The sequence below is a fragment of the Bombus affinis genome, chromosome 4 (assembly GCF_024516045.1).
Source record: "Bombus affinis isolate iyBomAffi1 chromosome 4, iyBomAffi1.2, whole genome shotgun sequence".
NCBI lineage: Eukaryota > Metazoa > Arthropoda > Insecta > Hymenoptera > Apidae > Bombus > Bombus affinis.
Window position 1 is genome coordinate 13149324 of NC_066347.1, and position 26548 is coordinate 13175871.

General features: G+C 37.0%; 2 long non-coding RNA genes across 5 annotated transcripts; one reads left to right on the forward strand and one right to left on the reverse strand.

Annotated features, from left to right (window-relative positions):
• Window positions 1-1047: 1047 nt before the first annotated feature.
• Window positions 1048-22695, reverse strand: LOC126915174 (uncharacterized). Of its 4 annotated transcripts, none has more exons than XR_007710049.1 (3): window positions 22516-22695; window positions 16127-16306; window positions 1048-6756 (listed from the first exon to the last, which is right to left on the reverse strand). It is a non-coding gene; the product is annotated as an uncharacterized LOC126915174 (long non-coding RNA). The 4 variants fall into 4 exon arrangements; XR_007710048.1 differs by lacking the exon at window positions 22516-22695 and adding an exon at window positions 18644-20562; XR_007710051.1 differs by lacking the exon at window positions 22516-22695 and adding an exon at window positions 17992-18628.
• On the forward strand, window positions 20583-22450 carry LOC126915181 (uncharacterized). The gene is made up of 4 exons (XR_007710058.1): window positions 20583-20768; window positions 20960-21129; window positions 21487-21661; window positions 21696-22450. It is a non-coding gene; the product is annotated as an uncharacterized LOC126915181 (long non-coding RNA).
• Window positions 22696-26548: the final 3853 nt, after the last annotated feature.

Sequence of the window (26548 nt, forward strand, 5' to 3'; positions counted from 1 at the left end):
GACTACAGATCAGTCAGCATCTCTGCACGAGGTTCACTACTTTAACTGAGTCAGCATGTACTAATTAACATTGATATATATACGCAACGAGCGTAACCATCTTGTCCATAATTGTTGTTGGAATAAAAAGTACGTTATAACCTGTTACCTCAGCGTTATAATTATTTCGATCACCTCTATTATCCTAACCGAAATAGGGCATCGATCAGTTTCGTGGCGTCGATTGTATATCGTTGGGAATTTACGACTCCCGTTGACGAGCTCCTTGAGGTCGCGTCTCTCCGCGAATGGTCGACAAAACAATAAATAATTCTAATGTATAGAGACTACGATGTCCTGTGAAGACACATCATGACTGTCAGATTCAACCATAATTGCTCTATCAAAAGGACATTCGTCCCGTATAAACTGAACTTCGCGGTATAGTGCAAACAAGGATATCGTTGTTCAAACAAGCAAACTGAAAAAATTCGCGTTTTTAGTTATCAAGAGCATGGAAGAAATGTCGTCCGTGCGCGATTCTTTCAACCACGTTCGCTGTCCGTCCGCTCGAAACATTTCTTTCGCGTGAATCGTTCCACGAACTTTTATAATCAGACGAGAGAAACTTGGTCGGAGTAGAAAACGCAAGGACGACCGAGTTTCTTGTCGAATTTCCCTTATCGTCGTAGTAAACGAATTCGTGGATTCTTTCTCCGTTTCCTCTTCAACTGCCATTCTCCCTGCACGCCTATATATTTCGAACATTTCTGGTTTCAATATATGCAGCGCGTACAGAAACTAACGCTGCCAACGAAACGCATACTTCCGGCCACTTTGAAGTCAGATTACGCGTTGCTCGCGGCAAGGTTAACCCGTTTGATCTCGCAAGGCCGCAAAATTGCAGCTAATATACAAAAGAGCCGGGAACGATTCTACCGGTAACCATTGTGAAAGGTTCTCTACGCCAGTAACGCGCACCCTTGTCAGACTTTGCCCCTTTTATTACGTATTCACCGATGCGTTCGTAATTTTTCGAGTACACGAGACCATGCTTTTCGCGTATCGTTCGCCATACAGTATCGCTGAAAAGTATCCGGGCATTTGGAAGCTTCTCTCGAGAAGTAGGATAACTCACGGCAATATTCGAGCACTTGTACAATATTTGTACGTATGCGCCATGTGTGCTGTATACTATATTTTACAATTATATTAATATTGAGATATGTATAATTTTGTGTGCTAGACTAGATTAGCCGCGTAGTAGTGACACGTGTATGTGAATGTGAGTGTGTGAAAGTATGTTTGTGCGCGGCGTCTCGAAAACAAAGGAATGTAAACTGTCCAGTTAACAGTTTGATATGGACGAAGGTGAGACAAAGAGAGTCCTGAAACGCGTGCAAGTATGTATCGATGAATATCTTTGAAATCGTTTATTAAAAAAATATATAACTATTTTAATATATATTCTAAGTGTAAACTTAGTATTCCTATACCATTATTTCGGCAATTAAGATCCAAAATTCTCAACAATTAATTCTGTAAGGAGGTACAATTGTACAATTGCTTGTGTGATTATATTTAGTCATAAAATTTAAAATCGATCGGTAAATATCGATATATTTGTTTTATCTTTGCTCTGTTAATGGTTAAAAGGAAGTATTTTAATGTGGAGTAGTTGAAAAATTTCAATTTAAATCTATAGTCTGCTGATTGGATAAAAAAAGTAGTAAATACTAATCGAGATATTTAGAAGCTATGATACATTGATGAATTATATAAGTTGAAAATTAGAAGACAGTGATGATGTTGCAAATACTATTTTCTTAAATTTACCTTAAAATTTACTGTGTTTTATGTCATCATCTTATAGCAAACAACTTGTAGAAGTACCTAAATTACTTGTTTCTCGAGAATTGAACATTAATCGACTATTTATCTAATGAAATCGAGAAATTGACAAAAAGTAAAGCCGAGCGATTTGGTTCCTGAAAACTCGATTACTGATTTATGCTTCTCATTATCGATTCATAGTAAATTTAATCACCTGGATCAGATTCAAATGTCGTTACTACAATTGCTACAAATCGATCAAAATGTTCGAATTACTGTGAACGCTAATGAACAGTTCGTTTATGAAAGAAGCAGAGAAAATGTATAGAAACGTCATAAACATGGTCAGAGATCTTTTTCGACGGAATATATGTGCCAGAATCTCTGAAGTAGAAAGTTCGCGTTATTAAAATGTAAAATAGAACTGAATCGCATCTGCGTAGAATACGTCGCGCATCTATACGTATTTGTATATGTACGCGTAGAAGGTTTTTAATCAATTTTAATTGTGAACGTGTTTTTAATTTATCTTTAATCAAAAATCGCGGATTTTTCTATATCATGTGAAAGACCCAAATGTGTCTACATTATTTGATACATTTGTCCTGTTTTCTGTACGTTACACGCAAATGTTTTTATTAGAACGCATGAGATTGATTTTCATTACTCGAAATATGCTGCAATATCCGGAAATAAATTTAACGAATCTACGCATTTTTAATGAAAAGTTCCTCTCTTAAATATTATCTTTGGAGGAAGAATGGTGAAATCTAGTAGAATAAATCTTCTGAAATAAATCGAATTAAAGCACGTAGATAATATTTTCTTCTTTAGAAAAATAACTTCGGTTGAGCGCGAATAATTTCGATAAAGATGTGGTAAATGAATAATACAGGAGTATAGCTTGTATAAAGATTGCTCGGCGAATTGTGAAATAACGAGTTTCAAAAGTACATCAAACGAACTCGGAAATCGGTCTTTTCGAATGACCTTTAAATTGCATTTCTTCCTAAGGAATCTAACATAAAAGGTACTAGTAGTTTCGAAACTTCGCGACTTCTTCGCTCGGCCTTTTTATACTTGGGCTTTGACCCTTTTAAAGAGCCGCCCTTTGCAATTTCTACGCACGACTACCGTATTAATTCTACTTGTATCGAAGTTTATATCGTCGGCTATTTTTCGTTGCACACGAGGCTCCTTTGTAAAAGATCAGTAAATCGCTTATAAATATCCTTCAAGCGGCTACTCACCGTCCTCTAGCCGCATTTTCCAAAATAGCGTTATCATTCGTTTATGTAAAATCAACATATTTACGACTTCGTAATCTTCCCTTATCACCAGAAGCTTCTTACACCATTTGTAATAATTCCAAAGCCATTAGGAACTAGGGACGCTGTTCTTTGCATTTCAACAATTGGTCTGATCCACAAATTACTCTAGGAATTATTTAAAAGTGAAAGGACGCAGTCGCTGTCGCTAAAGAGAAACAGGGGACAAGATTAAACCAGAGAGCGAATAAGGGTAAGGAGAGGAAAAAGAAGACGAGGGAGAAACTCGACGGAATATCAGAGGGGAATGAAGACCTGAATTCTAACGTTACATCCTGTCCTAAAAACGAATTAGCTCGAAAGATTTGCCAAGTCGAGTTTTCCCTTCGTCCTTCGCTCGAATTTCAACCCCTTCCCCCTCGCTCTGGAATAGAAACATCCAGTTAGAAAGGTGAAACGTGACAGAGAGGAGCGTTTTATGCGTTCATTAGTCACACGAACCAGATTGAATTCCTCTTGAGCTTTCTTACCAGCTTAGATCGTGGAACATAGAGCGGGAGAAAAGGTTAAGAGAAGTTTTTCCATTTGGTGAATTTTACGAGGGCGAACGTTTGGAGTCTCCGTGAGCAGGGTTTCATCGGTTAGGCTGACCGTGGAGGATCGAACAATGACGCAGCTATCGCGGACAACGTTCAGAGATCATCCATTATCCGGCAGAGAGTGTGCAACGGCCAGGTTAGAATGAACGAGCACCGATAGGGAAGATAATTTGTCAGTTTAAAGATCTAATTTGTAACTGGGGCGCAGCTTTATGAGCTGATTCGGCTTACAGGTGTAGGATGTTGCGTTTAACGAGCTTGACTTAAGCTTCTTCGTTGATTAGCCCGCAAATGTTTTCGAAGAAAATTGTTCCTTCCGAAAAAGATTACATCGAGTTTAGCGAAGTATTGTTTAAAATGGTCTAGAACGACACCTATTTGAAATTACCCTTTCGGATGAAATTAACCCCAATTAGAATTACGGAAGGCCTTTTAACAAAAAATTATATCCTGTTTCTCTGGCTTATTTTTTCACGTTAAATCACATTTTTTTTAATCTTTTTCAGAGACACTCCCTATGAAATAAATTATAATTCCATTCTACGCAGCGTCTCAATCGAAAAAATACACTAGCTGTTCAAATATACTTCACGCTAACTATAAGCCCGCAAAATAACATAAAGCTCTAAACTTTTCTCGAATTCATATATAGTATACGTTGCAACGAAATCCGGTAGTGCAGGCGTGCGAGCCTGTGCGATTTTTTTAATTAAATCCGTTAAAGGCTCGGTGGTTAGCCTGCGAAGGGAATTTTTCACCGCGTCACAGCGACCATAAATCATCAAGCGGACGCGTCGACGTGCGATTGTGAAAGGTTAAAATATGTATCGGGCCGGTACGTACACAGCCATCTTAAATTGTTCCATACGCAATGACGACCCGACTGAATTCTCTGTCGTGTGGTACCACGGTCATGATTTATTATCGGAGCGTAGGGCTCCTCGTAATTTATGCACACCGGCTAGCAACCAACCAACTGTCGTACCATCGTTCCACAATACCGTCTGCAATTTCGTGAAACGTTCGACCGGTAACTTGCAAAACAATCGTCCCTGCCAGCGACCTGCGAAAGGAATCATTCCCTTTTGATTCGCGGTTTCGTCCCGCAAACGCATATTCCGTTAATTAACTCGACTGTGTACCTGCACTACGTTTCAATTATGATTACTTTGAACGTGCGTGCTACGTGACCAGAAATACATACTTGGCAGAGCCTTTGAATTTGAACATCATGCAGTATCGCGTAGTATCGAGCGCTTTCGTGGTCGATGCGGTCGAAAGTCAGCGAATTTATCGTAGGAAAGATTCTTTGGATATGTAACAGTGACAGTGATTATAATCGTCGTAAGTGCATATAACAGTACATTGTAACTTGGCTAAACTAATTCCTAAATATCAGTATATGCAGTGATAAAATTTATATTCCCAACCTTTGTGAAAAATATACAGGGTGGTTGGTAACTAGTGGTACGAGCGGAAAGGGGGTGTTCTACGCGAAAAAAGAAGTCGAAAATATAGAATAAAAATTTTTCGTTCGAGGCTTTGTTTTTGAGAAAATCGACTTTGAATTTTCGCTCGGTACGCGTGCACTTTATCACGACTCGTTATAACGGATCTCACTGTAGATCGTTGTCTCGTTGGATATTATCGCAGTTTAAGTTTGTTTTTGCCGTAACGGAAAATTAGGAATACATAATGAAATAATATGGAGTAATGATAAATTTTATTATTACAAAAATTGCTGAAAATGTTGCCCATTCTGCCGAACACATACTTCTGCTCTTCTAATTAAATTTCTATGAACACTTTCTAAGTCGATTTTCTCGAAAACAAAGCCTCAAAGGAAAAATTTTTATTCTATATTTTCGACTTCTTTTTTCGCATAGAATCACCCCCTTTCCTGTATATAAATATATATGATGAATCGATGAACTTATGGACGATGAAAATGTGATCATACAACGCATGATTGATTTAACCGTACAAACACGCTGAAAATATTACATTTGCGTTGGAAATATATAGGAATTTAATGTAAATAAGTAAAAAAATAAGATAAGCAGAAATGACAAATATTTACAGTAGAGTCTCTATTCGTTCCCGTACATCTTTATTAACGTTATAACATGAATATACACCTACACGTACACGTTTATTTCCATACTCAAAACAAATTTTAAAATTATCACCATAAATGTTCATAATATTCGTGATATGAAAAAATACATAAATGCATTTGTTAGCATTTTAAGAGTTGCTCCATTTACGTAGAGATTTTTCACTTATGTAACCTAATAATTATAAAAAATGAACAAACCATATGAGCAGCTTAAGCAACGCATAAACATTTGTTTCGAGGAGAACAGAAAGAAAGGGATATAATTATTTATTATGAATGTAGTATACCTACGGCACGTGTAATATATTTTCATTTCAAGGCTTGATTGTATGCTTTATAAATATAAAAACTAAAAACCATGAGAAATTAAATACAAGAGGATGAATCATAATAAAAATTATGGTTAAAGCATACATACTAATAAATTTACAAGTAATGAATATAAAAATCACAGAAAACAATCCTTTAATTATCTTGAACAGTATAGAGATATAAACACATTGTTCAATACGATAAAAGGGAAATTTATTTTTACAATAAAGTCCATTTCTTCCTCCCTAAATCAATATTAATATTAAAAAGCAATGCATATATTGACACCTTTGATTCCAATCAAACAAAAATTCTTAAAACGTTGTCCGTCGATAACAAATCTCCCCCACTGTCAAACACGAGGAACGAAGAATCAACTTGGAGGGACCGTTCTCCCTCTTTGCAGATTACCATCCTCGGGACAACGCAGGCTAGGGAAGTTGAGACCACCCTTTGTTAAGGATTACAAGCGTTTTGTCCGCGACGGAATCCTCTTTCCCAAATTAACTTCTTCGTCTGAGAGGGCCATTATCGTCGCAAGTCTCCGTCTCCTTTATGTCTGCGAGTTCCCTTTCTTTACACCAGTGGTTTTGGCAACAAGCTCGCCGTAAATTCTCGGAATGATTCCTCCAGACCTGGTGTTAACCTACATAACGTGCGATTTATTATGACTTATAACGGGTCGGTTTTCGATGTCTCGGTGACGCTGCTTTTGCGGGAATTCGCGTCTTTTAAAAATCTGTTTCCTTGCCAAGCGCGAATTTGCGTCGTCTAGCTGGGGGTTCTACGAGGGTGAGTTTTAGAGAGTGAGTAAAAGGGTGGACGCGGCGGCCAGAAATGACTGTCTGTGCAGTGGAAGGCATTATCTTGGACCGACCATTCGTTATTAACTGCAGTTACGACTTCTATCGTTTGGCGTTGAACATTTTCCTCTGTACTACAGGATAAGAGAGATTACACTACTATTCGATGGTATTCGGATATTCTTTTATTTTTTTATAGAATGTTACATAATGATAATTAGAGGTAATTAGAAATAAAGAGATCTGAATCCTTCTATTCTTTATAATCGTGTATAAAAGAATACTATGACACGAAAAATAAAACAAAAGAATATCACGAAACTAATTTTTTAGATCTAATGTAGTAAGAAAATTCGTATTTGTAATTATTGATGTTTATGCCAAGTTCCGTGTAGTTGTTTGCTTATTTAAGAAGTTCTTTCTCTAAACTATAATATATGAATTTAATAAGAAAAGTTCTAAATATATGAAAGATTAACAAAATTAATTAAAACAATGATGTCTAAAACCTATAGATATATGGAAATGCAACTCGCATATTTACTCGTAATATGCTGCCACATTTAAGCTCCTCAACAGGTAATTCAAGTTTTGCTTTTGGAATTAATTGATAATTAATACACATTAGTACACAAGGGTAGATATAAATGGATGTTATGTTTAATTACATTAATAAACTTGATATTTATTAACCGTGTTATAAGGAAAACTAAATTATACTATGTTTTGAAGATTATATTCGATTTTAGCGAAGATTATGTTGAAAATTAGCAAGGTCCAGTGACTTATGTAATAAAAGGGGACGTGCATTCACAATCACAATTATTCAAACACGGCATTGTGCTTATTATCTTCGATATATAATAATTTATCGATAATGCTACACATTAATAACATGATTTATTACTAAATATAATAAATAATGACCAGACTGCAGATTTTTATATATTTATATAAATTCCAAAATTGCACGAATGCATTTAGATTGCATCTAATATCCGAAAGTATAGTACGCGTTATAATATTCAATACATAAAACAATTTCCTATCTGGCTAACGCTTTCTTAACTATACTCATAGAAACATAAATATTAGCAATCCACAAACTAACAACTCGTTCACGAAATTAACTAACTCTGCGCTTGGTAATGAAATTTTTAAGAACGACAGGGGTGGCACGCGCCGCAGCAGCGTTACGCCGCGAAATATAAATCGCACGAAATTATCACGAATTCCCGACCGAGTGTAAATTTCGTCCGACCAAATAACAGGAAACATTAACGGAAATTTATCCACTCATTTACACTCGACGTAACTCATCGACAATTTAAGGGGGTCGTTACGGTTCACCCTCTTTTGGACGGGATGTCGGCGAAATAAACTAAATGTAGCTTAAACAAACGAGCGTTCGCGATAAAGCTTGCCAGACCGTTCGGTAAAAGTGCAACGTCGAGCAACGAGAAACGAGAAGTCGTCGGGTTTTTTCCCTTAATTCTGTCGACGGGCAGCCGGGATCCGCGTATTTATCGCGTTCAGCGTTGCTCACCGTCAGATGCACGCGGGCATAGACAACGACGAGCGAAGAGAAACGACCGGCGACGATATATTTTTGACACCGTCGACGCCTGCTGCGACCGGCCATTTACTCGTTGTACCCGCGTATCTCGTTTACACCGTTACCCTCTCGAAAAAGTACCATGTTCCTTTCGCATGGCTGTCGTGAAATTTACTATGTTACGCGGCATTAATTTCGTCCGCGTTTTTCGGTTTTTCGATGTAGAGAGAATGAGGAGAAGAGGCCGAGGATCGATCAACGCTAGATGAGATCAAGTTCAACATGTACTTGGTTGTGAAAGCGCGCTTCATAGGCTACGTTCAAATATTGCTCATAAGCAGACTGTAAAACGTTTACGCATATTTATATTTTTATAGGCATAATTATAATATTAGATTTTAAACTTTCACGATGATTATATGACATATTCGTAGCTCCAACTATAAATACGTCATAGTTATAATTCACAGAGTAAGACTTCGGTGAAGGTTTATTTCATCTACTTAAATGTTATGACACGTGTTGTGTATTTTGAATATATTGTGTACTTTTGCATATTACGTTCCTTACGACATCGTTGCACAGTGGTATAATAATACTTTCTGTTTGTGTAGAATGTGTTCAAAATTGAATAAAGTGGTTCTTACGTCATTTTATATCTCGCATATAAATTAACGAGGCCGTTGATAAGAATACGTTGAAGAGGATTTGTGAACGTCGAGGGCAAACCAAGATTCTGGTCAGGTTCGTTTACCTGATTTGATTTGAAATGCAAATGTCAGTAAAACGCCAGGTCTCTCATTAGACGCCTGTGTCTTTTTCTATTTGTTGCAGAGTTTCAGCTGTCATACGGAGGCCACGTTTTCGACGTGGAAAACAGGAAAAAAGGAAATAGTGTACGTTGAGTTTGAAATTTCGCTGACGAAGGATGTCTCATTAAGGTCGATCGGTAAAATCAAAATATACCACGCATGTGTAGTAAAAAAAATGGAATACACGTACGTGACGCAAACATTGAATTAACGGCAGACTAACGAAAAATGAGATAAAAAATGGCGAAAAATGTTTGACGAGAAAAACATTTTTTTGGTCGTTTATTCCATTGAAAATCAAGAGAAAGATTTGAAATATCGCTGTCATCTTATCGATTATGACTCTTTTACACGATAATTTACCAACTAGTAATATTAGTAAATTAAGTTAATAGTTGTTAGTGACGTTCCTTATACAATTTTATGTCAAATGATCGTTAACGATGATAATATAATTTGTACAATTTTCTCGTACAACTTCCTTCGTTCCGTTATCAAACATGTGGCTGTCATGCAATAGGATTTCCTAAAGAAAACGTTCACGCGCTAAGAGTCTTTATTTTCTTGCGTTCAGTGAAAATCAATCAGCGTGCGTACTTCGGAATTTCCGTTTGGGGCTTCGTTGGACGCTCGATCGAGTTCAACATGGCGTTGGACAATATCGTTCGAATCGCCCAACCGCGAACATCAGTCGGGGAATCAGTCTCGTCTAATCAGTCAAAACGTGCCTTCGAATCGTTAGCATCTTCTGCAGCAGACGTGGAGTAAGAATAGTTAATTCTCTCGATCATCAGAAAGAGAAGTTTCACACAGTCTGCCTTCTGTGATAACGTCTTCTCAACCAGACGCGAAGCACGGAACCGTTTCAATCTGCGAACATTCGCAGAGAGCAGTCCCATCTACATTTCCTGGTTCATCAACATCTCCCAACGTTCGTGGACGCGACTTCAACCGCTCGGAGAGACAGAATCGTTTCATCAGTCGAGACGATCAGTTGATAGTTCTGTGCCAGATCTACAACCGTAGACAGTGTCTTCAAACATTCATAGAGTGAAGCATCGTTCCAGTCAGTGAACGATCTCGTGCGAATCTTTCAATTGCCAACTCGTAATCGTCACCACTTCAGCCGTATATCGCGTCGCAGTAGTCGTTTCGTATCGTACGATCGTTCAGCAATCGGAGTCAATTCAGAAGCTTGTCATCGTCCGAAATAGTACGACCCTCGGTGTCGTTGATTGTTCTTCGCGCGTTCAACCAGCACTCTGCCTCGTGAATCAGTAACCCAAGGTTAATTCAGTGGGTAACAAGCACGGTGTCATGGACATGAGACACACGGGCACGTGACACGCTCACGATACAACTATTGGGTTGGCAACTAAGTTTTTTTATTACCACCTATTGACAAAATTCGCAATCGCTTGGTTGCCAGCCCAATATCAAAGCTTTAAACTACTTTCTCGATACTTTGTTTCATTGTAATTTGAAAAATAAATAGTAAGCGATGAATGAAAAAATCGCAGCAACAAATACTTCATTGGACGACTAATTTTCTCTTTCTATACCTAGAATTTCATAAAATTCTAACTCACAACGCTCTTCCAAGCCTAAATTTTCAATCGTCGCGTTAGAAATACAATCGAATCTCCGTAGAATAATAGAATTTGATAAGTGTCATTCCCTATCCTAAGACCATCGATTAGTAAAATAGCCAGTTATAGAATACAGAGAGTTGATTCTTAATGAGCGAATTAATTAACGTCTGGTTCTGGATCGGCTCGCGTATAATTCGTTTTTACGAGTACAATGAGCCATGGATAAGGATTCGTGAACACGTTCCTCGTTAAACGATTTGCGGCAACTTCTTTGTAGGATTCTTCTTCCTCGGATCTTTTCCACTCGAGAATCTACGATGATGAGCGCAAAATTAATTCTTTTTTACGCTATCGGCGTGCGTGTTCTTCTGCGAATAGTTTTTCTAAAACAATCGATGACCGCAGAGATGGTGTAGTAGCTCACGAAACCGTTTGAACACTTTAGAAAACTTGTATCTGCGTTTACATATAAATATTGAGTAAACATTTTCAAATGAAATATTCCCTTAAACAAATATTCTCGAACAAAACGTTTATCAAGCTCACCTCCGATTGTCACTATCAGAACCACCATCATGTAATCCATCGATCTCATACATTTTCCGACCTCTGAACTCGTTGCTCGAAACAAATGCTGGCCGCGTGTCTGTGCTCTGTTTGACCAGACGCTAACGAACTATGAATTCGTGGACGGGAAAAAAAGGAAAAAAAAAAGAGAAAAAGGGAGAAAACGAGCCACGATGACGCGTGGTAAACCGAGTTATTCCCTAAAAGTGTAGTTGGTATTTGATGAATTATTCACCGCCCATTCCTCCGCCTGTCGAATCCCTTGGAAACGAAACTACGTTTCGTACGTTCGTTCGTGAGTTTGTGTATCTTTGGTTAGTCGGTTCCAGATGCAACGTCCAACATTCTGAAGCAGCGACTTCTAATCTTCCTTATTTCATGGCAAACGTGGAATAATTATTAGAATGCCGCGACACATCGGTCAACGACTCTATAGAGCATTTGCGGTAACTTTTCTCTGAAATTGACAGACGTCTTAACGGCGTGTGTCGATAGAAATTCGACGAGCCAAAAGAGCGTGGAAGTGGACATGCTCGACGACGCGCGAACGATGCGTCAACAGCCATCTGGCCGTTAATGAGGACGCGAGTGAACGTGCTTCTCGCATGCAAACATCACGTGCTTCCTCGTGGACGCGTCCACATCGAGGACACGCCAGTTTACCCTGAGCACAACCTGACGACCTGCATTAATCGCTGTCGTCAATCAGAGAAGGGTCGGCCACCCTGACCGGCGGAATGCGATTAATCTCGATCAGCCCGTCTACCGTGAACGAAGGGAATCGACGGTTCGTCGAAACGCAGAATTGAGTTGGTTTCAGAAACAATCTCGCCAGTATCTCGTTTTTGGTAGCATAGACAACACAGTAACAGGGGTTGAACGTGGATTTGAAAGAGGCATAGGATTATCGCGATGAATCGAAGATTTTCGATTCAAATGCTTTTACAGTAATACGAAGTAATCTAAAAAGTATTGTTTTATAGAAATGAAGAAAATGTATTATTAGGACTAACGGTATTAAGCTGACTAGAGTAACTAAACGTATTATGGTTTCTCAAACACATGGAAAAGTTCGTCGATTATATTTTACACATTTTCTTCGTGTGACTACACAAGTCAGAAATATAGAGGAAAGATTCTATAATTTGGACAATACTACTATCACAATATTGAAATATATATATACATAATACATGAAATTCTTCGAAATTTAATATTGTACATTGTAGAAGATATTAGGTTGTCCGAAAAGTTTCTTTCGTTTCATAAGGTGATAATAGATGAACAACAATTTCTATTTCATATTATTTTATCGAATTAGGTATGATCGATTTCGTTATATTTCTATTATTATGTTCGTGCATAATTCAATAAACTAATATAAAACAAAAAACATTGCGCGTCTATTATTTCCTTATAAAACGAAAGAAACATTTCGGACAACCTAATAGGTGGAGGAAGAAATAATGATTGATAAAAATATTAAACAAATCCTTGTATCAAAAATTCACAAAACTCAGTAAGATGAATTAATGGATTGGAATGACTATGAAAAGTAGAGGGGATAGAGTGGAAAATGATGCTTATTTCTCCTTCATTTATACTTATCACTGAATTCAGCGAATGTGGTAATATAAAACCATTATCATTCCACGATCAAGGAATTTTGCTTTTGTATAATATCTTACGTATTTCGAGAGGAATGTAGATTACAAAGATGAAAGACCAAGGGCGTTTGAAAATCTGGTTGAGCTTCCATGAAAATTTAGGAGCTGCGTGCCACGGAAAAGATATGAAGAAAACGCGATTTTACCATACTTGTTGCAAATATGCGTACTGTCTCTGCAAGGAACGTGATGAATGAAATAATCGCTATCCAGATTTTTAACAACAACAGTACAAAACATAATCCAATGGCTCGAACACGCTCTCTAAAAGGATTTATATTTTTAGATTTGTAGACATTATAATAGTAGTGATCAAACTTCGACTTACAAAAGAGAATTGTTACAAAGTTGGGTTTCTTTGTGACTGCAACTTGTACAGGTAAAATAACGCATATAAAATACGTCGAAGATAAGATGGAAGATAACGTAAATTACAACTTGTAGAGGTTCTCGCGACAGAACGAAAGGGAATTATCAAAAGTTTAACCTTATAAAAGTTTCCGTATTATCGAGATTCAGTTGTATGTGCATATCGAATCATCCAAACAGTCAATTTATCACATTCCATATTCTCCATAATTCTCTTTTACGTATATCTTTTATAATATTAGACCAATTGATAACTCTCGTTCCAATATAGCCAAGAATCAATGACCATAGTATACAATTAGCTGCCATCGTGCGCGCCATGGACGCGATTCGACTTTTGAACTTATCGTTACGCTTCTCCATCGTTAAACAGCAGGCTGAATCGCGAGGAATCGAGAAAGTTTCACGATCGGGAATTGACTCGACCTGTTTTTACCCGTGTAACCTCGTTCCCCGAACTCCGATTCGCTTCTATCGTTGCTCAAATGAGAGAGCTCGAGAGATGGTGCCTGAGAAAGGGAATGGAAGTTGGAGGAACGATTTCGCGCGTGCGAAACCACCGACGAAATGGAACGTTTTATTAGAACCGTGTCTAGCTCTTGACACAGGCACCAATGGAGCTAGACGGTTCGTCGAGTTTCTCGACATCGGTTTGTAGGCAGACGAAAAGCTGATTAAGATCGATTCGGCAAAATTATCCCTGTAATCTCTTTCGAGAGATTCCGGATTAAGGAGAGCGTACTCAAATAGGATTTCAGGGTTTGGAACAAAAGCGATCATCGAGCGCCTGCCTTCTCCCATTCCCCTATTCCGGTGTTCTTCGAGTTTGATTTTCATTAAAATTCACGCGAAAACCGCGATCGAAGGTCTTGTCGCGGCTCCATTCTTCTCCTTCTAGTCTTTTCGACGTTACCGTTAACTCGTTCCTCCTAATGTCTTGACATTTCCCAGATGCTGTTACGCGTGAATTTTATTTAGAAATCTCTCGTGCCGCGACTAGAGAGCTACGTGAACGTAGTGACTCCAGTGAACGACGAACATAGTAAAAAATTCAATACTTTCAAAGCGCAAAAGCGACGCTGATGATTCTGCCTTGAACACCGGATTCAAGCCTTTGTAACGAAACAAACGAATATGCAAACACGAGCTCCGTGGAATACCAAGTGTTTGTTATTTCTGCCGATTGCATTTCCGGTGAACGCACTGAAACGAAAGTTCAAAGACTAGCAAAAAAGAAAAAAAAAACAAATCTCGCGGAAGAGAAGGAAACGAGCTTTGGGGAGGACGGGGAGAACAATTTTCTGTTCCGAGTTCAGTTATCTTTCGCGCAAAGGAAGTCATTTTTATCCAACATGCGTTGGAATTTAGTTTGTACATCGTTCGAAATAATTGAGAGATTAACATCCTCCGATGACAATACATTACGAGAATCGAGCAATGAAAAACAATGCTTAATTGGTCTTTTTTCACATCCACTTACGAGGCATTTACGATTAGCCGAAATAAAAAGCTGGACGTTTCCACGAAAATAATCGGCTCGTAATCCGTTTTTAATGGCAGATCCGCTGATGCGACGAGACCGACGCGCCGACTGCATAAATCTCGTTAACGTAGCGAAACCGATCGTTGACATCATCGAGTTTGAAAATTCCGTTATTTTCTTCATCTGTGTGTCACAGGTGAAAGGTTATTACAGAGCCGCGAGGCTCCCGTGTGTTTTTCCATGAAAAATATTTTTGCGACCTCGCGACGACGATATTACAAGGCTTCTTTGTATTGGAAACTCTATTCACCTTCAACCGAGTGTCTCGTTTTTATGTTCTTCGTCTACGTTTTATAGAGCTACATAGAGCAGGCAAATTAAATTTTTTGGATGCTCCAGAACGATTTATATTCGACAGTCGTCAACTTCTTATGCCTTTTTCTTTAGATTCTTCGTTTTTATAAGAGAAATGATCGTTGTATAAGTCGTTGTAGATATAAGGTCGTTATTAGGAAGCATTACACATTACATAAGAGCGTAGAAAACTTTTATGAGCAACGTAACAACGAAAGAGTGGAAAGAGAAGAAACTGAGGAAGGCGGGGTTGGTGCTTAAGTCTTTCGTTACTGCTGTCTCTGCTAAAAAGTCGTGGCATGATACGGTTATACGAAATACGTGTTGTATTATACTTATCACTTGCAGCATGATAATGCTTTTGTTGATTTATATACTACATTATCTACATAACTGTATAACTATATATATATATATAAAATAATTCTTCTAACAAAATTTTACTTATGCAAAGAGATGCTTTTGAACTTAACGAGCGACTTAAGGTCCCTTCTCCTGTTAACCGAAATGGATTTACAGCATATTTAACAATGATACTTTTATATAAAACTGCATACGATATAATATTTTTTTATCGTTTTTTACAGAAACTATCTTAGGAAATGTGAACACTACATACATATATATATATATATGAAATGATTATGGCAAAATGATTACATCTACTATACAGAACTAATAGCCTTAAATCGACTAATATAATTATAATTTTAAAAAATTATAATAGAACGATAATAAACTAAGAGAACGATATAATATCAGGTGTAAACATATTCTGTTTTTCAAGATTACATTCAATCGTTAAACCACTTACCACAAAACTTCAGCGTAGAAAACATGTTCAAACTCCCAACAACCATCAATCGTAACACCTACTCAGCGAACTAGCATCAGCGCAGCGAACAGGTCTTAAATTATGATACACCCTTTCTGCGTCCGCAGGAGTGTTCTCCATTTAACCGAGTGCCACGATCCATCATTTTCTTCGAGTTTCCTGTTAACAAACGCAAAGAATCGGATCAGCAAATCTTAATCGTTTATTTTCACTTACTTCGTGAAATCGCGAGTATCGTCGATATCCTTATCGGTGATGGTTCGATCGAAGTAAAGTGATTCGTAGGTTGGAATGGCCGGCACTTTGCGCGAAATCAATAGGCTGGTCGCGCGTGTACGCGAGCGAAGCGAGCCCGGGATGAAAAAAAAAACGAATGCTCGACGAGAAACCAAAAAACGATTCAAAAAAGAAACACGGGGAAAAATAGAAGCAAAAAGCAAAAAGTAGAAAAACACAACAAAAAAAAAAGAAAGAAAAGGGTAGAAGGGGAACGGGGAAAAAATATTCTAGCTCTAGCCAGCCGTTATCGGGAACCATTGCGTTAGTTGTCTGGATGGCCGCTTTTAATCCGTTAAATGCCATTTCCTTGTACACGTCAGCTGCGGACCAATGAGCTTTGGAGGCACCGAAATGTCCGCCACTCGTGCCGCCATTCACTGCCAGAGACTAGGCATCCTCAAGTGCTCTCTTAGCCTATTCCGTCGGGATTCCATCGGGATTCCTCGTGTGCGTGTATACACAGTACACAGCCACGCGTGTTCTATCCGATCGCCGCGTACTCGATAAACGACACCGGAAGCAAACCGTCTGGCAGACAGATTGCACTGGATTCCGACGTGTGATTCATATCCCGTCCGAGAATTCGGTTTCTAGTACCGTTTATCTTTGAACAAGGAAAAAGAGAAGAAGGGAAGGAAGTTTTGAGATGCAAAGAGCTTGATATTTTCCCGGGAATCGTTACAGACGGATCGGGTTATTTTCGTTGAGGGTTGAAAGATTATTTCTTTATATACTTGTTTTAAATTTCGATGTAAAATCTCACCATTATTTAGATCATTGCTTGCTATGCAACGACTATGAAGATCAAACACTATTACAAACAAGTATATAAAGAAATGATCTTTCAACCCTTAACGAACATAATCCGATCCGCCGGTAACGATTGCCGGGAAAATATCTTTACATCTCAAAATTTCTTTCCTAATAAGCGTCACTGTAGCTGACACACAGCGGATTATTTTTATAAGTTTGGAATAGTTTTATAAATACCGACGTTTTTCAGCTTCGTTTCATCCGCTAAGGGTTAATAAGCATATCGCGCAAAGTTGCGTCATCGTGTAGCGCATAAAGTAAGACAATCGCATCACGGCTACATGCGCGCAACGAAAAATAAAGTAGGCAAGAGGATGAAGGAAGAAGAAATATGTAGCAAGAGGATGAAGGAAGAAGAAAAATGTAACAAGAGGATGAAGGTAGGAGAAAAATGTAGCAAGAGAAGAAACAAAGAGAAGAGGAAAAAGATAACGTGAGAATTCTCGGGACACGACAAGCCTGGTGAAACCTGGTGAAGCCTCCATGGTCGTTGAAGTGTATACGCAACGTATACATAGGTTCGGACAAGTCGCGCATGAAAATTTCAACGGCGACAATCGCGTTCCGCCGGGCAAAGCGACCGGCTACGCTCCCCTGCCCCACGAGTCGATAATGCACACCTCCGTGCGTATCTCATTAAAGTTGGCGGTGTGAAATGCGCGCCAGAAAAGGAAAAAAGGAATCGACGCAAACAGCCGTGAAACGCACCAATGCTGGTCCGATGACGCCGCGTAATCGAACTTTTTTCCTACCTCTGTTCCTTTTCTTTTCCGCCCTTTTCGCGCTGTCTTCTTTTTCTCTTGGTTGTTCATATCGTTACCGATATTGTTTTGTGCTGTTCTTACGCCAAGAGAGGGAATGGGATTGAAAAAAGGAAAATTCACGATGGAACACGACCGAATGTCTTGATATGCGTATGTTGTTCTTCTCGTAGATAAAGTAGCACAAAAGGAACAAAAATACCTTTTAATATATATAAAAATGACACACACTATTATTTATTGTATATGCAAACAATGGAAACTTTGGTATATCCTTCATAAGGTAATCTATTATTTTACGTACGATGAATTATCGTAATTGAGCAGGAAAAAAAGGCAAGATACGTAATTGTTGCATAATTTTCTTAGAAAGCACGGGGGAAATTTGTTAATCGACGAAACAAATAACTCTGAGTAATGCAAAAAGTTAATGAGGATCTTCAGATTGAAGGTTAATTGGTGACCGACTAAATTTATACAGTAACCCCGTACTATACACGGATAATTATAATTAAAAACAAAGTATAAATATACCAATTATGTGTACTTATTACAAACATATTAAAATATCCTACATATATAAATATACATAAGTACGCTTATACTACAATCTCGATAAAAGTTAACATTAAGTTGGCATTACCAAAACCACTATGTGCTTCTACTAATTGTAGTAGCAAAAGATTCTGAAACCCGTCATTTTTTCATGTCTTTCACTGTTAAACTATCTCTCGTCGCAATTTCACGCACGAACAAACGAAAGGAAACGACGTCGTTGAATCAACGAGCCGCAGGAACAAGCGAATACACGGCATACGACGATGCTGCTCGTCTTGAGTTACGAGGAATCAGACGAAGCCAGCAGTATGTAACCAGATGTATGTGCTATACGTATGTATGTATCTGGTGTTCATTACGGAACGACGAGTGCACTGATTCACCGAAGAGAAACGCAACATGATAAAAGCACAACGATATAACGGCGGGATAATATTTTCTAGTTTATCCGCGTCCAATACGCGTGCACTGGAAAAACTTCCGAAGGACGTTCGTAACGTTCGCGTCGGTCGTCTATTGCCCGTCGAGAGATATCGCGATGTCATGGTTTGCTTAGTAAAAAAAAAAAAAAAGGAAAGGAAAGGAGATACGAGATATATAGTATCTATATAAAGGAACGAAAGGGAAAGAAAGCAGAGGGAGAAACGTTTGAACGACATGTATGAAAATTCGAATGAAATGTAGCTTCCAGATACAACTCGTAAATTCAGACGATACGCCGCGATTCTGACTGGTTTCTGTGAGGCGAATGAGGATGATGTTATGATTCTGATAGTGACAGTCTCAATCGTAATTAATGCGATATCGTATCTATAAAGTTAAATATATGGACTGATTTTGATCGAACGTGATATATCTTTTACTACTGATTTTTTTAGCATCATTAATTAATGGTGATTTTATTTTTAGTATTTATTAGGACCCTCTTATATAATTAAACTAATTGTAATATTCTTCGTATCAATTTCTTTATTCTTATTGATAGAATTTTGATTGGTTAAAAAGATCATTTTTTGATTGGTAAGTTAACACGATTTAATAAGAAAATTATTATAAACGTCTCATAGAATTTATAATCTTCTTTTCTATACTAGATATATTGCGTGATATGATTTTTTGACACGAATCATCGTCATTTTGTCAGTTTGTACAATTTCTTTTTTTTTAACGTAACATATGTATACATGATTTACTATAGATCGTTGTTGTCTGTCAATTTAGATGAATTTGTTCTCGTACATGTGTTTTGACATGAATCTTCGTCGTCTTGTCAATCTGTGTCATTTTGTTTTTGCGTATTGCATGTCTTTCCATGTGTATTTTTAACTATCGTAGCTGACAGCTAACTGACTAATATAATTTAAATATAAATATTACACGAAACACGAATCTGTTGGTATTTGGTAATTGTGATGGATGGTTTATTGAAATATCGAGAAAGTGATAAAGTCTGGCCATTAAACATGCATAAAAAAATGTTGCACGAGATATAATGAATAACCTGAAATAGCATGACTTTCAAATATTAAAACAGTATTTCCTAATCAATTAATTACTTCGGTTAACGAGTTCAAGTATACTTCTCTTTCATGAAATAAGGATAAACTTTTCTATCAACTTTCCAGTCAAAATTCAATAAATTATACAAGGTAAAAATAATATATCATAAATCTTTAGGATAACTTCTTCCTAACATAAAATTAACCGACATTTGTGCAAGGTCATTCCGCTCTAAATGTTACTCTGTTACTGCATACTCTACATTTTAATGCATATCTCCATATCCATATCCATGTTTCCTTTTTTATTTTGTAGCGGTACTTGTCGACAAAAGTCATCATAGTTTTTGCCCAGCAAATCCGCTACACAAGAAACCGTGTTTACTCAAACACGAGCTAATTATAGATCTATCGACCTTAGGCGGTTCCGATCATTAGGCCAAATCCATCGTTTTTGCCGTGACCATAGGCTCGTGAGTCAGCTACCCAAAAAACCAACAATTGTAAACAGAGAACATTGTTTCGAGAACATTCTCGAAATTCAAATCCCAACGCCTATCGTCAACTCCGGCGGATATAAATATAGCGGACAGGGTAGCGACGCATCCTTAGTTACCGAGAGATTCGAGCAGCGACAATTTAACCGACACTTCTTTGCGCCGATCGATTAGCGACCGCGAAACGAAACAGCAAGTATATTGTACGACTAGTGTAAGCATCGGGTATATTCTAATAAACTTCGTAGTTATATATATTCCGGTGTTTGTGTGAATTAATCGACACCTTATCACCTCAATTTTTTGTTCTATGATCTACGTCATGAATTTATTAACGTCAAATGTCCATGTCACTCTTATCAAATATATGTATGCACTTCTAATATGTAGTTATAATAATTACAGACTATGGAAAGTCAATGCCGTCCTCAGTTAATATTTATGAAAATTTCAATGTATTCGTATAATGGCAACGTATCAGATGCATACTTATGGTTATAGATACTTGCACGATTTCAAGCAGAAACGTTTCACGCACATGCTATTTGTCAATTTCGATTGATTTCCATATCTAGGTAATTGTAAATTTCTTCATTATTTACTTACTAGGTATTTTCTTTATTATTTCAGGCATTTGATATAAATGCTACCTTAGAATTGTACCGTGTATATTATGTAACAAAGATATCTACTACGTTCTTTATAACGTAGCATCATTTTTATTTTCATTCGTATGTGCAACACCACAATTAATTATTTTTAAAGCAATCAAATGTTCATGCGCGTGTTTGTAAAGGTCGTCTTCGTCCTGTATATGGAAAAAGTTTTCAACTTTGCGGAAACCACGGTGAAACTATTTAATACATAAAATGTAGTTTTACATTGTAACTTCAATCATTTCCTTATAGAAATCGTTTGTTGTTCGGTTTCAGATAAGCGACGAAGTTCAACGATAGAAAAATTGGGAAAGATAATTATTTTCTACTTATATCTATCGCGGATTTGTTGGTGTTTGTCTAATTATTAGAGCTTTGAAATGATTGAAATTGAAGATCATAAAATGATCAGTTTACATCGAACAAAAATATTTATAGTGTCATTTATAGTGTCATATGTTGTACACAATATTTATAGTGTAAAGTTTTATCACGGGATATGAAATTTCTTCTTTTTCTTTCTAAGCAAATGTCACATTACCTCAAATCATATCTATATAATTAAATAATTAAATATCGGTATAATTTTTAGAGAATAAATGGAACCCAAATTAACACTTTCTTATCAGAGTTATAAATGTTAACATCAATGTTTATCATAGAGATTACACTACTTATATTAATAAGCAAAAGTGCGTGTCACGATAATGAATATACGATATCATTTCGAGTCTTATCTTTACTTGGATATTGAAAGTGCTTAGTTGTTGTAAGTAATTACTGTATTGCGCCACTATATTACATAGTACAATGCAATAATAAATTTTTTATCGGATTCTTCACGTTACTCTAATAATAATGATAATAATAATAATAGTAATAACAATATATTATAATAAATTTCGAAAATTAGATTCATAAGATTTCGTAGATTTTTAGCAATTGCATAAATTAGAGCTGTTGAAAGAAAGAAGCGAAAGCTGTTTGAAAGAAACAAACAAACAAACAAATATTTGGAAAAAGAAACGAAAGAAATACTGTTGCGCTCTCTCAACTAGGTGACGATCGGTTAAATTGAAAACTGTTCGATTGGGTCGCGAACCTTGAAAGATATTAACGCTCAAGGTAGAGGGAGTTTAAAGAGTTCTGGTTTGCTTTTGATTTGTACGTTCATTTGAAATGTTTAGTATAAACGTAAGAGAATATGAAACGTATGAGAGTATGAAACATAAGTGTCCTATTCTCGAAGCGCCTGGTGCTTATATTCTAGGTGACTGTTGAACTGTTGGCACATCTTGTGCGTACCTGGTCGAAGGTGCGTAGCGTAACGTCCCGTTGGCAACCTCATCCCTGGTGATCTATTGTCGAATTCTAATCCGGGGTCGAAGTTTATAACACGTCGTCTGCTATTGAGCGGAACCGTCGAACGCTTAAAGATGCTAATTATATTGTCGACGTGATTTGAATCGTAAATTTTTATAATATGCATTGTATCTTCAACAAATACAAAACGATATAATGAATAAATATATAACAAAGATATCAAAATATACATGCATATATCATAGGTAGGTAAACATGCCATGGAAATGCAAATCGCAAGTTTAAATTTGTATCCTCACCATGTTGATCGGTATCGCCAAAGTCGATGAACGTTTCCACTGAAAACACAAAGAACGTGCATCAGTCTGTAAAATAAAATTAAAACTAAAGGCACAAACTCGTTGTGAATCGCTCGGCACGAGGTCGTTGCCCATATCGGCGTGGTCTTCTTCGAAAGATACCGCTACGAATCAGTTTTGAGTTTGGAATCGATTTATCACGTCGGCAGGTATCTTATCATCGACCTGTGTCTCCATACTTTTGGTTCGACTTATGGATATAGCGAACTCAGCCTTAAGACAATGTCACAGAACTATATTTTTGAAAACAACAGAATATACCTGAAAAAATGAAATCGGTAAAAATTTTTTTAACAAAATAAACAAAAGAGTTTTTAACCAGAATAAGATTTCATAGGCCATACTAAGAAAGACGAGTTATTCAAACCGCTAATCACAGATTTTCTTAATTAACGCGTAACAATCTTATGCAATATGTTATCAGTATAGATAACACTTGATATTTACTTAAGTGCAATATGCTAATAAAACTATTAAAATAGAGCTTCTCACGAATCTCATTTAACCTCAGAAACGTCAAATAACAGAAGAATACGCAATGTAATCGTGATATCACCTTTTTTTACATCCGCATTTGCGTAATTCAACTGAAATATTCAGATAGTCACGGGATGATCATGCAAATTTTGTTCCGTAATTGAAAACATTTTGCAATGTCGCAGACTAATTAATTTTTTTATGATCTTCAAGTGTTCATATTTCATTTTTATTTCTATTGAGCAACAAGATCTTTAATATCGTAAGAGAAACACAAAAAAGTCACATTTGTGTTATCGTGGACGAAAGTTCAGTTTCTTACTCTAACATTCAATTAATACCTAGGATTTTTAATAACTTTCTAATGAGCCTCAATCGACGAATGATACCAATATGTGGCTGCAATAAAATAAGTTGTATTTATTAATAATAGGTGTATTAAAATCACTAGTATGTACCATGAATGACACTTATCGCGTAAAATATCTAGCCTATATGTATAGAAAGAGTAGCCAAAATTTGCAACATTTTTATGTCACGTTTTTATGCGACGTTTTTAATTGGAATTATCGCGAACGTTACAGATTCGTGTTTGATGTTATTCTTTCTAGCCTACCTAGTAGAATATAGGAGAATTAAGTATTCAAAGAACAAACAATCTAATGAAAGCATAACTCAGATTATCGTAGCTACCTATGATCCAAAGATACTAACTAAGAATAAGAAGTCAATAAAGTCGAACAAATGCAACTGTCTTATCATTATTCAATGTAATATATAAAAAACCGAAAAAGTTAGTGTTTGCAATAATTACAAGCAACGTTACGATGGTATTATTGGAGAACAATGACGATGAAATTTCACCCATGATAGCTGATGGGGAGATTAAAGTGGAAAATTTTCTCTAAGAATTAAGAAAGTTGACGGTAAAAGAACACGATTGGGTTTTTAATGGATCGAAGAACGCAGCATGATTTACTACTAACTGGTGATATCGTGCAAAAAGTGAGATTTTTATGGGATAATGTGGTGACTACGACAAAAGTGGTTTGCATGTCTGTAAACGCGAGTGCCAGGTGGTACCGAGATGGAGACACGCGTGAGTCAACAAGGATCGAGGTTATTCTTAATTATGCTATCTGACCCTGCACGAGACACAACATAGGAAGAATGGTGGTTGGCAACTTGAACATAGCCGAGTCGGCCGATCAACTTGGTAAAGAATCCCATTCGTGACAGAGTGCTCCATAAATCGCTCGCGTGCTCTACTGAAAACGATTAATATCCCTTGGATGACAGAAGCATCGATGTATGTACGAGATACAATGAAACTTTGAATATTCGAATAATCGCTATCAGAACGTATTATTATTCGAACGATTTACTATATCCGAAGATTCCATCGTTATGTTGGGAGATACCTAACGCTTACATAGATGCTATGATGAGAATAACTTACATACATATTTAAATTGCAATTTCGTAAAACGCTGCAGATATGGTTTAAATACACATAAGTCTATCTAATCACGTTTACCAACTGTTTCCGTCAAATCATGAAAGTCACGCAGCTGGCAGTGCCATCGTTGGTCTATCATTTTTATTGCAACGACTGATAACTTCACCGATACACGCCTAAGAGAGGGCTTTAGCATTACACGTTTGAAGCAATTTCACGGAGTTTCGTCTGATATTCGACGAATACGCTCATGCAATCACGATGAAAATGCATAATTTCACGAGAACAACAAATGACATTCCTCTAATCTTTATTACTTTTCTATATATGAAGCATATTATACGGAGATTATAAAATCAACGGTGTTAAACTTTATCTATGCTGTAATGTTTGAAGAAAGAATTTGTAGAAAGATGCAAAGCTATAAATCAAAATTGTATGCAGAATTGATAATTAGCAAAATTTAGCAAGTCACAATTATGAGTTTCAAAACTGTCCTGAAAAAGTAGATTGCAACATCAACGAAACGTTGGGCAAATATTCAGTTCTAAAAGATGAACATAATTTCATTAGTTTGGCTAAGAATTTCGTACTCTTTATATAAATACGAGACGGGCATCAGACAGAACTTTTCTATTCTATTTTTTATTATTCTATGTTCGATTCTGTATTCGATAAACACAATTTTAATTGCACAATTTGTTTCATAAATTCAAAGATTATAGACCTAAAATCTCAAATATACTATCTTGTTAACTCGCTCATTTCTTTTTTTTTTTTTTTTTTATCACTGTAGAAATTTTTGCTTATCGTCTGAAATTTATACCGCGACAAGCGATCAGTCGTTCCTCAGACAGGATTTTCGCAAGAACAGCGACAGCAACATCGCGTGAAGCGTCGAACTCGTAGGGTTCGCCGTTTTCCATAGCGCAGGATGTATGCATGGTGTGTGCGGACACGCTTCACGGTATACGCGTAACCGAGCAATTTCTTCGACGAGATGGAAGAGATCGATGCTACTTTGGCAAGCCATCAGAGCATTGCGCGATCGTGCAAGACGAGCTCGACGATCCGTTGCATATGTCGCGGCTATATACGCAAACTCCTCGCGGAATCCAGCTAGCTGTCTAACGACGCCGTCGAGCCAGAAGCAGTCCGTATCAGCTTCAATTCGCTGGTAAATGTTTGTCTTTCGAGGATTCGTTTCTCTTGCTTGAACACGAGTACATTTGCGCTTCGATTCTTCACGGAAATCGTTTCGATTGATGCGTTCGTTCGCATCAATTCGTACAATTAATTGAATCCTTAAAATTCCAAAATTTGATTCTATTTGTTACAAAATTCGATACGATACGCCGTGTTTATAGTTTAGATAATTTAATCATCGTTGTTCGAGACACTAGACTGAGATCTACGAGAGATGTAGCAGTAAAGATTATTTGCTACCGGAATGATAAGCCGATAAGTATTTGCTAGTAAAATAGTAGCTAGTAAAATAAAACAGGCTACTAAATATAATTAGCGCGTAAGATAAAGGATAACGAGGATCACTTGCAAGTATAACGAATTGTGATATTTATTAGAGAGTGGATTGTATTACAAAACTGAGTGTGGGTGATGCGAATGTTTCTGAGTTGATAACGGATTAAGTATCGCGGGATTAGTAAAAAACTATTGATACACGCTAACTGAAAAATACTCGAGATAAGGCTCTTATAGT